At 36.2% G+C, this 16,589-nt stretch overlaps 1 protein-coding gene across 1 annotated transcript in view; it reads right to left on the reverse strand.

Annotated features, from left to right (window-relative positions):
* LOC128890285 (uncharacterized) overlaps positions 1-16,589 on the reverse strand; it is a 124,543-nt gene that overhangs the window by 51,989 nt on the left and 55,965 nt on the right. The window contains exon 2 of the mRNA XM_054148631.1: positions 7,552-7,595. The gene's annotated coding sequence lies outside the window, so the exon portion shown is untranslated. The remainder of the gene's footprint in view (positions 1-7,551; positions 7,596-16,589) is intronic.

A 16,589-nucleotide genomic window follows, 5' to 3' on the forward strand; every position in this document is an offset into this window, starting at 1 on the left:
TAGAATGTAGTGAGTCGTGTAAGAGAATGGATGGGAGGACGTCTCTCCTAGTATCGTTTTAAAGGTAATACGTAACGTGTGGAGGGGGATTTAATGAATGAATGATTCTTTGTTTCTTTCACGATGGCAGCTTTATGTTGTATTAACTGCTAGCTTTTATTAGGGATTGTATTGGGAATTCATTTTTAGTACAGGTTTGAATTTTTCCTTTTATCAGCTACGATATTGCAATAACGAAAATACCCCATTCTATTTAAGAAAAGACCGATTGAGATCATTTTTTATTCTATTCTAGTATGCCCCACTCCAAACCAAACATTTTCCCCTTGAGATATACATATCTTTGTATCATTAAAAGCGACAGCGATATTTCAAGTACAAGTCTCTTTGATTTGATAATAATAAATCCTCACAAAATCATTCGAAGGTTCACATATTACACATGTCTGAATTTGTTTTTTTTTTTTATCAGCTACAATATTACAATAACTAAATTGACGTGATCGATCTAATCACGGGTGTTCCACTTAGATCACTATCAAACGATTCATACAATAATATCGCGAATATTATCCCGCAGTTTTAAATAGATTATCGGCGTCATTATGTGCCTACCGACCGATCAGGTTACAGGAAAACTGCCTTTAACATAATAAGTCGAGTTTTATTATTATTCGCAATTACGACGAGCGAGACACTATCGCCAGAACCAGTTCTATAACTCAAAAACGAGAATGTTTCAGTGAATAATTGCGCGAGGGGGACTCACGTTAATTAAGATAAGAATTAATTGCGATCGTTATAATCGCTTACTACGAATACGCACGCGCGATAGCATCTATTGGTAACAAAATAGTGACAAGTATTCCAAACATCGCAAAAAAATCTCTGACGCATATTTCTTGCATCGCTGAAATGATTTACGCGAGTTCGTTGAATTAGTACGGTTGCAATTATTATTAGTAAACTATTGCGTTATCCAAATACAATAGAATTCCGGTGATACTCGACTATATCGAGTGAGATATAAAATTTGAATAACCGTACGGAGCTTCGATGGTGCGCGATGTTTCTTTGCAAATCGCGACAATTAAAGTTAGCGATCAATATGAAAAGAGATACCTTTTCCCGTTGGGAGATTTATGTGTCCCACGCACATGTTGATAAACTACACTCTCGTTTTTATTTACGAATGCGTATTCGAAACGCGGGGAATGCGATACGTAGGACAGTGACCGGTACGCGTGTGGAGGATTAACCTAAAACCAGGAAAAAATTCTCATAAATATTGGCCGGTGATCCAGTTTCATGACACGGATGCTATTAAACAGGATTAAAGCGAACAGAGGGATGATGAATGCGTTATACTCGATGTAAAAGAGCCGCTCCTTTAAAATGCCCTCGCTCTACATACACATCGTACGAGATCTGTCGCAGACCATTCCTACACAATTTTTTCATTTACAATCGGTCTACGATTTCGCGTCGTACAAATGAAAAGTTATTGCAACCCGCGTATCAAAACCGCATCGGTAAGTGCGGTAGCGCGTTTAGAGAAATAACCACGACGACAAAGTTGCAAATTTTAGATTCATGCAGTGTATCCTGTAGGATAGTATATCATACACTGACGCGGAATAAATGATTCGAATAGGTATTATACTATTTCAATGTACGAAGGGGTGAAAGCTATGGTGCGAGTTATTTTCCGAATTCATTTATTTATTTTACTTTTTATGTAGTTAATTTATTTCAATTGATTGTTTGCTGAGATCAATCTTTCCTTTCAATGAAATTGGATGGATCATATTTATGCGTACAAGTTAATATTTTTCAAGATAGTGACTTACGCCACTGCAACATTGTTGACGAATGTTGCTTAAGCTTATTCGTTCATTTGTTTGGTCAATTCCAATAAAAAAGAACCATTACAAGAAGAATCATTAAAAGAAATTTTTTTATAGCAAATAATGCTTTCGAGTTGCGAAAACAATACACTCTTTTTGTACAGTGATGTATCGTCTCCTCGTTGCAACCCTTGGAAATGATTCCGTTTGTTAAATGAAACGCAAGTACCGATTTCGATCCAGGTGTTGGAATTACGTGATTAAAACACCATAACCACCTACGGTTGCGATATCGAAACGTAACAGAATACTTACGGCCCGAACAGCGTGAATAGTTCCATTATAAAATCTTTGTAATATCTGATTCGAACGCGATCGGAACGAAAGTGCACCTCTAATACGATTAACGGCTTGTAATCGCGTTAAACCAGCAAATCGACAGGTTTTTTTCGCTGTTCCCGGGACACTTTGTAATTAACATTCCGCGGGGTTTTGATATAAGCCGCGACGCGAAACGTTAATTAAATTGATAAGGCAATCTTCGGGTGCTGACGGAAAATCGTCGATGCGGTGAAACCAGTACGGGGAGAAAGTTTGCGGTTTTATTCGTCATTTTCGGCGGTGGCTGGCGTCGGTGATGCCGGTAACGCGAATCGATTGTGCGTTTTCAGTTTTAGATAACGACGTGAACTTTCCGCGAGTGTTACTAAACGGCAATTAAGCAACGACGCGGTGTGTGCATTGCCGCACCGACGCTGTCATACTTGTCAGACGGCGCCACCTTAAAATGTCAAGACCTAGCCAAACGGCGCGCAAATGAAGAACGTTTACGCGGATCGACGTCGGGTGAATTGGACTCGATTGAAACGTTACGAGGTCCTGAAAAGACCTACACGCTCGTCGTGGATAAAGTAAAACTGAATCGATTGTAAAAATATGATTGCTGTTTATACAAGGTGGTCCGTTTAAAGAGGAATTTGATTTAATCATTTGCGGTCGTATTAAATTTAGACATGGGTGTCGTACTGGTCGGAATTAATTGAATTAATTTTCGAAGAACGAACAGTGATAGATAATATGTAAGATTGTGGAGGGTAAACAAGATTTATTAATTCTTTTGTGAACTTTAGATGTATGTTTACACTGTAATATGTTTTATGTTGTTTTTACGTGAAAATCATATTTTATAATTCTCCATCATGTGGTATCTTCCGGTAACATGGTTTTTTTTTGTACTGTTTGGAGAAATTTTATTTTTATGAAAAATGATTAATAGCTTCTGGCGTTCTCCTTCTTGTCAAAACAGAGCAACGCTCCTTAATTACCTCCTCGTCCTTGGAACAACATTAGTATTTATTTATCCATTCATTCAGCCTCGTACAAGTGTAATTAAAGTTCAATAATTAATTCAGTGAATGAACGATAATAAAAATAAATAATTTAGGGTACACAAAGCTTTAGGACTAATCTCCTAAGAACAATCGAATAAAGTACAACAATAATCACAAAACAATCCAATACAATTATTATTAAGGAAAAATATTCTACAACGTCAATGTTACTTCTACTCAAAAAAACAATCACATCTTTTCACGTCACGTTAGTGTGATATTTTTAATCTATCCAACAGGTAGAGCGACAACCTAGTAGCGAATCAAACCTAAACTATCGACATCCGTTAAGGAAATAAAATAGCGATTTTAGCGATCAAACTTGATCTCCATCAGGAAGGATCAAGACCGTGGCGAATTCTTTTGCGCGTATGGTGTCGTAATACGCCAAACGCGATATATCACTGCGGAACTACCTCGGAAACTCGAGATCTTGTTAAGTGACGAACATTAATACGGATCACTGCTAGGGAGAACCCGGTTAAACCGTATACGTCACGTGTCGCAGGATATATTTGCATCCGTGCACCGGGCCGACTGCAATGCATTACGAGCAGCTTATCGAGCAGTGACAGTCGAAGTAAATCAATGCGCGAGACGAGGGGACGTCGGCTAATAATAAGAATCGTTTCTGCGACCGGTGTCGTTCCTGTCACACGTGACACCGCGAACCATAAAGCCCTCGTAACGTGACGCCAAGTCCACGATCGACTCCTTCCTACGGGTTCTTGTTCTAACTCGCGGCTACTGGCGGTTCGTTTCGTCGTATTGTCCATTTACGCTGACATTGCTAACGTAAACGACCCGGCACACTTATGTAAACGACCCAATTAACGACCCACTTTGACGCCAATCGAGAGTTTACGGTTGTGCCCTAGTCCAGGATTGCGACAAACCTAATATATTAGTTCCACCGGAGCTGTCGCGCCATTTAATAAAATTTTATGGGGTTTGACTAGTGCTGGACGATATCCTGTAGATCTTAAGGGGTTTTTTTTTTGACAAGTTCAGAGGGAGTTTTCATGTATTTTTTTTTTTTTTTAGCAGTAATACCTGACATAAACTTTTGAAATTTTGTAGGTCTATTTACCAAAGCTTGACAGTCGCAGATTGTGTTTATATTTGATACAAAGGTACAGGAAGTTTATAGCGATGGTATAGTGACTTTTCCAGAAAGGTGAGAAATTATTGTAGAAAAAAGGGACGATTACATTTTTTCGTAGCATTTTAAGGTATAATTTATGTATTAACTTGAATAGCTGCAGGATAAATAGCAGAAACATGTAGGAGGACCTAATATGTACGAGATTCTGTTTTTACAAATGATCTGCTCAATTTGTTTCTGAGTTGCGTACGATGCTCCACGTCATGCCAAGCAGAAAGTTAACGTAATTGCATCCACCTTCGTGGTCACAAAAGAAACTAAGTATTAAAAGAAAACTGAGAGAACTATGACACTTTAAACTTAAATCTTTGATTTTTCTACAATATTTATGACTTTAGAAAAACATCAGCTTATAGAGGATGATAAGACGAAACTTTCTTATATTTACAGTTTATTCATAGGAAGTCCAGTTTCAAAAATAAAAATTAAGAACGTAAAAGACGTTTTTCATGAGATCTCGTAGAGGTCTGATCCTGTTGCTGTTGTCTTAAAGAAAAAAAAAACAACAGTCGAACAATCGAATTTAAAAAAAAAAGTATCAGCATGTAGGTGACAAGGAGATGAAACTTTTTTATGTGTACAGTTTATTCATACAACATCTAGTTCCCGAGATAAAAATTGAAAACTAAGATCATTTTTCTGAAATTCAATTTTCGCAACGATCTTCTAACTTTTCAATTTTTATTCTCGAAACTAGCCATCCTATGAATAAATTGTAAATATAACAAAGTTTCATCTCATCATTCCCTATCAGCTGATATTTTTTAAAATATTGATTTAACGAATATAAACATTTCTCTGAGCCAATTTCTCCAGGGTGTATATATACGCTCTTCGCAGCCAAAGGGATAATCTTCCAAGACCCCGAGCCATCGTCTTAATACTCAGACAGTATCGCGTGGGTATGAAGGTCGATTAAGGAGAGAAGTACTTACTCTTTCGTCGAAGGCTGCCGTCGAATCACCAAAATAAATCGTCGCGATATATCGCCAAAGGATATTTGATCAGCGCTGACCGTGAAATGTCGCGATCGTCGACCTCCCAGGCGTCGATCAACCCCTACCCTCGTTTGAAGGAGACGACACGGGTGACGATTTTATGACGGAGACGTGTTAACGACCCTCGATGACGTTCCCCTTTATCTGACACTTCCCAGGGCTCGATCGTGGATTACACTTACGCGGGCCAACAACCACTCACGGAAACGTAGCCACGTCGTAGATTATATTGCACTTGAACGTCACGCCAAGTGCTCTTACGCATCGATGACGTGCGTCATCGCCACCTACGAATCCGTCTGATTCGTGGTAAACGCGAGGAGAGAAGAAAGAAAGAGGGTATGGGGAACCGCCAGTGATCTGTGGAACGTCACTCCGTGCTGTGTGTTTCAATAATATTTATGCCCACCCCCGCTCGAGAAAGTCGAAGAATGTTATTTTCTTAAGCGTGGGCGAAGGTAGCGCGTAATCAATTTTCGGATTTGCTCGTGGTTGATTGACACTCGACGGCGATTCCTGTAACGTTTTGCTCGCAGCTTCCAAAATGGAACGAGAGTCTAGCAAATTGTTAAGAAGTAAATGTTTATTAAATTATACAGCATGGAGCTCAAATATTTTCCCAGACGCGTCAGATCCCGGTCAATTATTTTAGAATAAAAATCAAGATTATACCTAATTATATTACAAACAATAAAAATAATATTGTAAAATGGAAACGTAGGTACTGTAACTCAATCTATTAGACAACTATCCACGCTAGAAGCAGGACTACCACTTCAAGATAACGAAGGATATTCAGCGTCGGGTATTTATCGTTCTCACGTTTGAATACTCGACGGAGAATACTCCGAAAGGGTTTCAATCTCGTTCGAAGAACCAGCAGGTTACGTACCTGACGCGTAGCTGTCCAAGTTCAAAGCTACGGTCCAAGTAGCCGTGATCCGGCTGGTTCTCGAAGGATAAAACCCTCCGCGATCGCTACGAGTATCCTTGTCCACGCAACAAGATACAGAAACAAAAGATCGGCATCCACCTAAGCAAACGAATCCCGTGAAGGGCGTGAGTCAAACACGCGTGGGATCTCACTCGTTTCGAGTGGCGCTAGCCAGTGGCTGAGAACGATTCTCGCAGTAATTATGTGGATTTTAGAGACCCCGAAAGACAAACCGGCCAAACAAACGGTCCCTGTGGATAACGAACACCTTCGAATGTTTGCTTTTCAGCGTCAAACGATTATTTCGTTCTGCGGGCCTCGAAAGCTTTTCTTTCCTTTTGGATTAGCCCTCCAACTCTACTCGGCGCCTTCGAGGGATGCGGCTGATTTTGTGAGAAACTTTTTCACCATTTTGTGCAAACAGCTTTAGGTAAACTACCCAAATAATTAGTGTCTCGCCGAGATCCTGCTGAGCTGAGTCTTCAATGTTTCATGAGAGTGACATTTTCATGACAGCATTATTGTTTCTTTTAATATTTTCCATGATTTTTTTTAATTTTAGTAAAATGTTGACCAAGTATATTGTAGGATGTACTTGTAACAGTATGTTTAAGTGGATGTTTATTGCAACCTTTGTAACAAAACTATTCCCCAGAAAATATAGTTATCCCTGTTTTGTTCTTGACATACAGATGTAATCTAGGAAATAGAAAGTTAGCTGATGCACCGGACAACTCAATTTCCACGCAAGAAAAATGTTAACATCCATTATCCCTCACTGATCGATGCATCTACCAACTTTCCATTCCTCGGATTTAAATTTATTATTATTACGTCGTTTAAGAACAGTCGAGATATAAGAGGCAGCTAACGATAGATTAGAAATCACAGTTCGTCAGCGATTAAAGCTATGTTACTCGTCGCATGTCACGTTCAGCGATAAGAGGTGTCAATTTTGTAGTAATAGTTTTTTCGAATAAATTCTGCGTGACGTGTAATAGATTATGCGCCGAGCCTGGTTTGTTTTCCTTTCTATTCACGCCAGAGAAATACGTAAGGTTATTCTTTGTATATATCTTATCACAATCTGTATACTATAACGTGAAATTTTGAGAACATCGTCAGTCAATAGTTTAAACAAAAAATATACTGTCGGCCACTGGTGATCGACATGGCGTGTGTTAATAATAAGATGCGTAAGCCCAAAGGTACTTACCTCAGCCACTTTCCGGTTTAAATGTAGCCGTAATTGTGTTTGACCTAGAACAGAAAGCGAAATAGAAGATGGTTAAAGATTTGTTGAAAATAAACCAGAAAAGACGCGATAGGGGAAATATTGTTCATGTTTGGTAGAATGAGATTAAGCAAAACGTCTGTGATTCTTAAACATAAAAAAAAGTTAAGAAAGATTTAATCTAAATTGTGAAATATCAATTTGACTTCTACATATAAGTTACATAATATGACACATTTTTGTTAAATATCAAGTATTTTAAATTTAAAACTTTTTATCAAATATCAGAAATATATTATTTAGACTGGTGGAGTGTTAATTTCCAGGAAAATCTTGCTTAAAATTGCATCGTAAACAAATTAAAAATATATGATAAACATTCGACAAAAAATTCTTTCCAGGAGAACCTCGACATGAAAAATCTAAAAACTGTTACGGATTTGCAAACCGCAGCAGCTCTAATTAAAAATGGAAAGATCCATTGAAGTTTATCATAAACCGACATTACTTAACGCAATCTCGACGCATCCTGAATTCGTTCGTGAACCAGGACGCATCCTCCTGGAAGAGACAGTTTTAGATTCGTTAATGAAACGGGGTGCATCGCAAACGGTATTAAAGAAACCGTTCCAGATACGAGGTGGTTTTACGGAACGAGCTCAGTCTCGTTTGTATCTTTACGGTTCACGTTTATGGAAGCAGCACGATAAGAGCGGAAAGACGTAGCCGACAAAACTACATGTACTCCCTGCAATGCTCCATTCGTAATTAAAGCTAGTCTCGCGACTCTAGCATTGCGAAACATTTCTCCAGAAGAACCTAGGCTAGACCTCGAAGGACCTCGAGGACCTTGGTTAAATTCTGAAGCCTTCAGGAATTGAATGTAATGAAAATAGTCTAATACTATATTTTGGAAAACCCTTCATTAAATCTATTGATTTGATGTATGCATTATACAGGGTCTTCGGTAACTGGCGGTACAAGCGAAATGGGGGTGGTTCTACATGAAAAAATAAGTCGAAAATATAGAATAACAATTTTTCGTGCGAGACTTTGTTTTCGAGAAAATCAACTTTGAATTTTCGCCGGGTACGGGTGCACTTGATCATCCCCCGTTAAAACGGATCTCACTTATAATGCATGTGTAGTTCATATATATACAATTACGAATTAATTAATTGCTTGAATTTGAACTCGATTACTAATAAGGACTATTTATTATCACTTTTGATCTCTCTTAATTTTGCAAAATTCGTGCAGCACGATACAATATATTGACTTCAATATATCGTCTGTTTTTGCACATCGCTAATTGGACCAAACTTTCCCCTTGTCGTCACATCCGACTTTGTTGTATAGATTTATTCTCAAGTGACATATACTAACGACTTTCATTGCTGTGACATTGAATCATTGAATGGCATGACATGTGTCATTATGAACATCAAAACTCGCGTTGTCATGGGCCCCAATGAGAGTCGCGGCTGCACTATTACGAAAGCAAGCCGAGTTTGATATTTAGGAACATTTCCAAGGCAATGTTGCGAATTGTATGGAGTGAAAACTAGATTGCGTTGCTGTCGCGAAATTGTATTAATGACGTGTTCCATTTCCTGGTTCTTTTATTAGAGTGCTAAGTGCGTTCATGTGTGTTATTTCTCAAATCGTTCGCAAACAAGTCATTTCATATTAATATAAATTTTGTATAAAATTACAAACTTATTCGTTTAAATGTTCATAACAAAAGTCACAAGTTTGTAAATGTGCTATTGATTTTATTTAAATGTGTAAATCTCACGAATTAAAAATGCATGCCCTGAAATACAACGATTACGTTTACGAAAAGAGAAATAAGTAAAACCCTGAAAATAAATAAATATGCGTAAAAATAATAATTACATTATTTATATATTTTTGTTAAATGTTTTAAAAGTTTCGAAATTATGTAAGTTTTTAAACTTATATATTAATTCTAAGTTCATTTGTTTATACAAAATAAGAGAATAAATGAAACAGAAAATTAATAATATCAGTTGATATTATAATAATCAGGTACCTTATACAAAATAATGCATGTAATATTCGACTATACCTAACGTTACACGAATATAGGAAATAAGACTATTTGATAGCCGACAGTATCCATAAATAACATGAATGAACAACATGAGTGACGAAATAAAAATGAACATGAATATTTGATCACTACAGAGCACAATACGTCAGGTTGTTCGCCACTTGTTCTAAGCACTAAATGTAGACATTTCGTATTTTACTCTTTCAATTACAAAATCATTCGAATGTGCCCATTTCTGTCAGCGGAGCTCTTCGAACAAACGCAGACAGGTAGAAGCCACGGGACAAATAACCAATTTACATTTACAGAACTCCGCTAGATAATGTACAACGCAGTTAGCCTTCATCCTCCATGGGATTTATTTCATAAATCTCTGACTCACAGAGCGAGGTTCGCGAGACTCTCATTAAATCTTTGTTAAAGCGCGATACCATTGCGGGAACAATGAAGTGATAACTTTCTTTCAAGGTGTTACCTTCGCGGGTGTAACGAGATAATAAACGCAAAAATACTTCGCGACTTGAAATGAGGCGCGATTCAACTCTGCTCCCGACATTATATCGCATGATTTCGGATCACGCGATGTGGGTGAGTATTATCCCATAAGTAATGTCGTTTTCCAACGCTGACTTTTGATGCAAGAAATTAGTACGATCAAATGGGGTTACTTGTAACATTTTTTCATTTTGAAACCAGACTGAATAAAATCTAAGATATTTGAGCGAAGAATGAATACATCGGTATTGTAGTATTAAGTTTAAGAATAGAAATAGACAAGAAAGGAACATGTTTTGAACATGTTTTTCCTATATATGTATACATACTATTACTGAGATCTACTTTATATTTCTGAAATTAAAATTAGCAAAATTAAAATAGAAATTCCGACAAGCAACTACAATATTATACAAACGATGCTTCCAGAAAATTCTGCAAACTATTCCAAATGGAAATTCTATAGTAAGTTCCAAAGATGACTTTGGAAGAAGAAAAATTCAAACGCTTTCGCAATGTTGCAAATGGTTGATGCTCATGCTCGTTTTAAAATTTAATTTATGAATGAAAAATATCGATTTAACTGCTTTAGTTGCACGGTGTAGATCGTCGTGGGAGCACTTTTTTAAAACCGTAAGCCGAAAGTTTCATAAATACATCGTCAAGATGCGGAAAAGCTGTTTTTCTTTTTTTTTTACAATAACATAAAAGACGACATTACATATGGGATGACCTAATATAAACCGCTTAAACAGAAGTGTCAAAGTAACTCCGGTCGGGTGGTATAAATCCGCGTTGAATACGCTTTAAACGAAGGCCTCTATAATATTGTCAAACGGTGCGTTGCGAACCTGCGGAAACGCGTTGGTACAACTGTACGCGCGTGAATGCACGCGAATGTCATATCCCCTTGGCGCAACTTAACGCGGCAGGCATGGCGTTTAAATAGTTGTCACGGTCCGCGATCGTTTCGATATTTATATTCTGTTTTAATATTTATTAAACACTACTTACGAATCTCTGTTAATTCACTTGAGCTTATAAAATTCAATTTGTTTCGCGTCTGCATTTTTACGCGACTTTAATACAACGACTGACAGAGTTATTCAAACAAAAATTTACTCACTTTACATATATAATGTTGATTGCCATTTGTTTTCTTGTGGCGTGAGTTTTAATAAATAAGATCTTTCTTATTACTTTTCTCTTACATTCATACCTAGGTTATTTGTAAAAAAAGATTTTTATTTAGTCTAAATAGACGTACACTTTTATTTTTCAATTGTTATTTTGAAATGGTTAAAAATCGTAGATTACATATTGTTTACGTATGTTAATATAATAAATTCCATTGTAACATTTGTAATAGTGAAGGTGACTCCGAAACAAAGAGGTGAAACGTAAAAACACGTATATTTATATATTAATATACATTATTTTGATACTTGCATCACTCTATTTCAATAGATAATTGATTATAATTAATATTGACTATACATATATTTCTTCGTGTAATGGAACTTCTTATTTGAAATAAGAAATAATACAAACAAGTATTTAAAAAAATGTTTGATTTCTTAAGGTGATTTCTCGATCCAATAATGTTCAATAATGTTAATTTTGATGTTGTGAAATATTGTAGGCCACAAGTAAGAAAGCTATGAAGCGTCACCACTTAACGTTCACCCTATACATACACCTCGTAGAAAACTGCATTCTTAAGCAGTCAATCATGATTCAGTCCTCACTTCTAGTCTAGTTGTCACTTACTATGAACTCTGCTGCTTGGTACCCAGACTCCATAGCACTTGCAATTACCATAAACTGCATTAGAATTGTTTCGACGCAGAGCCTTCAAACCAGTGCTTTTCAGATTATTGAAAGGCACCCACATACAAAGAAGATAATTTCCGCGTGCAAATTTCTTAGCAACCTTCTAAGTCCATAACCGAATCTCCATTAGAAAATGAATCTACATCTATGTACATAACCAAAGTCTTAACCCGATGGCCGTTATAATTTATAGTAGCCAACAAATTTTGCTTATTGTTGTTCTTCTAATTCTCTTCCTTCTACATTTAATCATTTATAATTCTAGTTTAAATCATTTTATTACGATACAGTAGCAATCTTCATAATAATAAAAATATAGACTGTTTCGATATTTGATTTTCGAAGATTAAAAATAGTACAACTTTTTTTTTAATAAATAACTAACAAGTTTACCACGGAAATACATAGAACAAATTTCTACACCTAATACGTTGAAAAATAATATACTCCATGTTATTTCAATAGATATTACCAAAGTACATTAAATTCCTACAATATGATACGACGTGTTTCCTACCCTTTCTCAAATTCCACAAATTATATACTCTGCAATGAAAAGAAGGGACGATAGAGCAAAAAGAAAGTCGATTCTAATTTTACAAGGAAACATACTAATTACTTCCATCAAAGTCGGGGAGCCACGAGAGTTCGGAGAAGAAATCCCAATAAAATCATAAGGAAAGGAAGACACCAAGATGCCCCGGTGATTAAAACAAGCAACCCGACCGGCACACGAAACACTGACAGTTCTGACAGTCGACAGGATTGTGGGCGGCGAGAGGCGTGAGGCCCCCTTCTGGCGCAATGGAAATTCGCGAGAAAATAAAATAACTGCCCCTTTAGCCCGTCCTTTGTATCTGCCGAGGAGAAGCGTCCCTAATTGATCCCATTTCGTGTCACGCCACGATTCACTGCTTCGTTCGAACGGCTTCTCGGGATGCTTTATCTTCGAGGTAAACTGCCGTCGTTTAAAAACTACTAGAAAGTCTCCCGGCATTATCTCCTTTTAAACGCGCCGTAAAACGTGTCCGCGTGTCAATTTTTATGCGCGACTCTTAACCCGTTAACCGCGTCGTTCGTCATCCACTACCTGCGCGTCTAATTACAAACGTTCAAAGACGAGTTAACTCGTTACGTCTTCATTTGGTTCTGATACGAATACATCGATAAGATTGCGGACGGAAATTCTTGGATAAATGGGTAAACAATTTAACCGATAAGTATTACGTTTAGGGATTTGGTGAGTATTTATTTTACTTCTTCAGGTATAAGTGATGAAAATCATAAAAATGATTTTGTTGGTGCAATAACTTGTAACAATAGTGTTGAAACAATAGTGTGTCTCATATTCGTATGATATCGGTGGCTAAATGCGATGCATACATGTGTATACATATAGAATATGTAATTAGGATATTAAGATATATAATTAAGTTAAACATTATGTGTATATCCTGTTTATCTTATTTATTTATGTATGTATATATGTATGACATTTTTACTTGCTCACATCTACTCGATTAAAATTATTTTATATAAATTATGAAAAGGCTGTACTTCGGAGCCGTTTAAAACAAAAATCATTTGCGTGCGAATACCACTAATTACGAACTGGATAAGGTAACTTTTGCATTAATGTAATTTTCACGCGGGCAGCATTAAAATTGTCTAGGACTGATAATAATGTCTATAAAAGCTCCTACCTCAACGAATTAATATACTACCTCGAGTCACGTGGAAAGCAGAGAAAAAAAGATGCGATTGGTTCGAGGAACTGTAGGTGTAACCGCTAATTAAGAGGAGGAGCAAAAAGTAAGCGAAAGAGTGCGAGGTACGAAGTAGCAAGTGGAATGACGCTCGTGTGAATAAATAACACGGTCGAGGGAAAATGCGAATAAATTTTGTAACCTAATCAGAAAGAAAATTTACATAATCGATATAATTAAAAGAATGATTGCGAAATGGTAGAAACAAATTGCAACAACGTTTGTACATTTCGATATTATTATTCGTCACTTTTTAGTGAATTTATCTATAGATAATTAAATTACACAATATTTAAATAAATATCGCTCTTAATAGCTCCTATACTTAAACAAAATTGCACAAAGTTGAAAAGATCTATTTCATACTCATGGAGAAATCGATATAGAAAATTCGACAAAGAAATAGTAAAATATTTCACAAATAATACTCTGAGAAAGATATATTAAATAAGTTTTACGTCCGTTCAGACTACTGTCATTTATAAAATTAACAAAAACTGCACAAAGCTTCAGAGATCTACTTTAGATCCTTCCTGAAACTAAAATTGAAATTTCGACAAGACAGTAGTAAAAAATGATACAAACGCTACTTTTAGGAAATGCAGCAACCTTCTTCGAACGAAAATTATAAAGAAAGTTTCGAAGATGATTCTGGAAGGAGAAAAATTCAAACGCCTTTCGGCGTGGCGCCGTTTCGCTCAGCTCCGCTGTGCTGTGCCAAGACTTTCTTGGAATCGCAGGCGTTGGAATTGGCTTTGATCGTAGATCAAGCGGTTGTTTTGATTTGCAGCGCAATTGAAGCTGCGGTTTCAGCGTCAACTTGTGACACACAAATTATTACGATTTATGGATTTGCCAACTCTGAAAGCGAATTTACGAGGTACGCAGATGTCAGAACCAGGAAATATAATACGCAAACAGGTGACTGAGACTACAAATTCTACACGCGATGCGTATGACAATGTTGCCTCGAATTGCCTGCATTAATCCGAAATTTGACGTATTTAAGCTCACGTAATCGGTTTAAAAATAGGTCACGTTTAAGATTTTTTTAAACGATAGTCACACGGCAGATCAAAATGAAAACTTGGTGTGCTCATTAACATACTTATGAAGACGTTACGTGAATTTTGTTGTGTAATTTATTTGAATTATGCATGAGTTATTAATAAAGTTGCGTTGCGGTGCGAAATTTGCGTACTAGATCGATTTCTAGAAGGGAGTGACATCGATGGATGACTTCTTCATCCACCTTACTGCAATTATAGTTTGTAAATTTATAGAAATTAATTTAGGAATGTAACGATCAGACTGTGGATTTTATGCATTTATTACGTACAATAATATAAAAAACATACATAAAATATACATAATGTATGTTGAATATATTCTACAGCTATTATAATAATATTGTTATACCATTTTGCACAAGTCCACATATATTTTGGTTATGCTCAGTATGTATTTATTATTTATATTAGTTGATATCTCTAACTGTAAGAGAAGACAGATAAAATTTAAGATTAGTGAATTTTAATATCAAAAGGAATAAAATCGTCTGGTTGATTTTTGTGAGGCACTCTTAAAAGTCGAATGTTTTAAATAAGTGTCCTTCTGGTTTAAATAAACTTCCACAATGTACACCAATTTGGCACAGAAAATCTTGAAGCGTTGTCCTCAAGCTTCGTTTAAAAGAATTCATAAGTCCTTGGAACCAGTATGGGACTCAACTTGTAAGCTTTTATGTACTAACAGTTTTAAGTACTAACAGTCCTCGTGTACGAGTCAGAAATGACATGCAGACGTCGCACTACGGTCTCTCGAGAAAAATTCCTACGATTTACAACTGCTTACCCTCAATTTGCCTGCTAATTAATGACTGCTTATCCCCCTAATATTTCTAACCTCGACGAAGATCTAATGCTGACATACATCATACTGTTCTCTCTGTCGCAGGAAAATATTCTGGATATTCGTCACGACCTGCTTTCATAATAATGTATTCATACTTTTTAAATAATTATCTACGTCGAGGCACCGTTACTCTCCTTAAAGGGAAGGTTAAGTTCTCGATCTGTCGAGTGTTGTTTCTTATAGCAAAGAGCAGAACCGAATCAATCTCGAAAATTTCTCTGAAAAGAAGTTTTTGTTATTGCTAATTGTGCATTTATTCTAATGCTTCCCTACGGGTTACACAGCCCTCATTTCTGCTTAGAATCTTATTAAATGTCCTGAGACTACATTGATACAATTATTAACGTTGTCAGAGATTGTAAGCTTTTGTTATCGAAATAACTCGTTAACATTGATAATTATTTTACTGTAGTCTCAGGACATTTACAATATTTTGTTCTACCTTTTTTCACTATTTTTACACCATGTCTTCGCCAATTTGTCCTGTTGTACCAAAGAACTTTTGCAACGTCACATTTTTAATTGCTTCACTGTCTCGTCATACAAAAATATATAAGATTCCATTTAAAAATATTAATTTATTTGTCAAATATCTTCCATTATATCATTCACAGAAGAAAGTTATTTTCACTATGTAGTTCGCCGCTTTTCCATATTTTTTCATTTTTTTTTTTTTTTTAAAGCTTTATCCCATCATGAGATATTTAACCATTCTAATGTAAACGGATCACCCAGTATATTTACATACTGTCCACATCCTTACATATTTTCCCATATTTCCACTCGCCGTAAATGCATAAACACCAGCGGTATAGTCAATAACGTACTACAAGTTTCTTGGGAATATAACATTACAATTACCAACGTTAATTTTCCTCTCTAACGAATCGTTAAGATAATACAAAATATTTCTCCGTGAAATCTCTGCGATTACT

The sequence above is a fragment of the Hylaeus anthracinus genome, unplaced genomic scaffold (genome assembly GCF_026225885.1).
Source record: "Hylaeus anthracinus isolate JK02 unplaced genomic scaffold, UHH_iyHylAnth1.0_haploid 12000, whole genome shotgun sequence".
NCBI classification, from domain to species: Eukaryota; Metazoa; Arthropoda; class Insecta; order Hymenoptera; family Colletidae; genus Hylaeus; species Hylaeus anthracinus.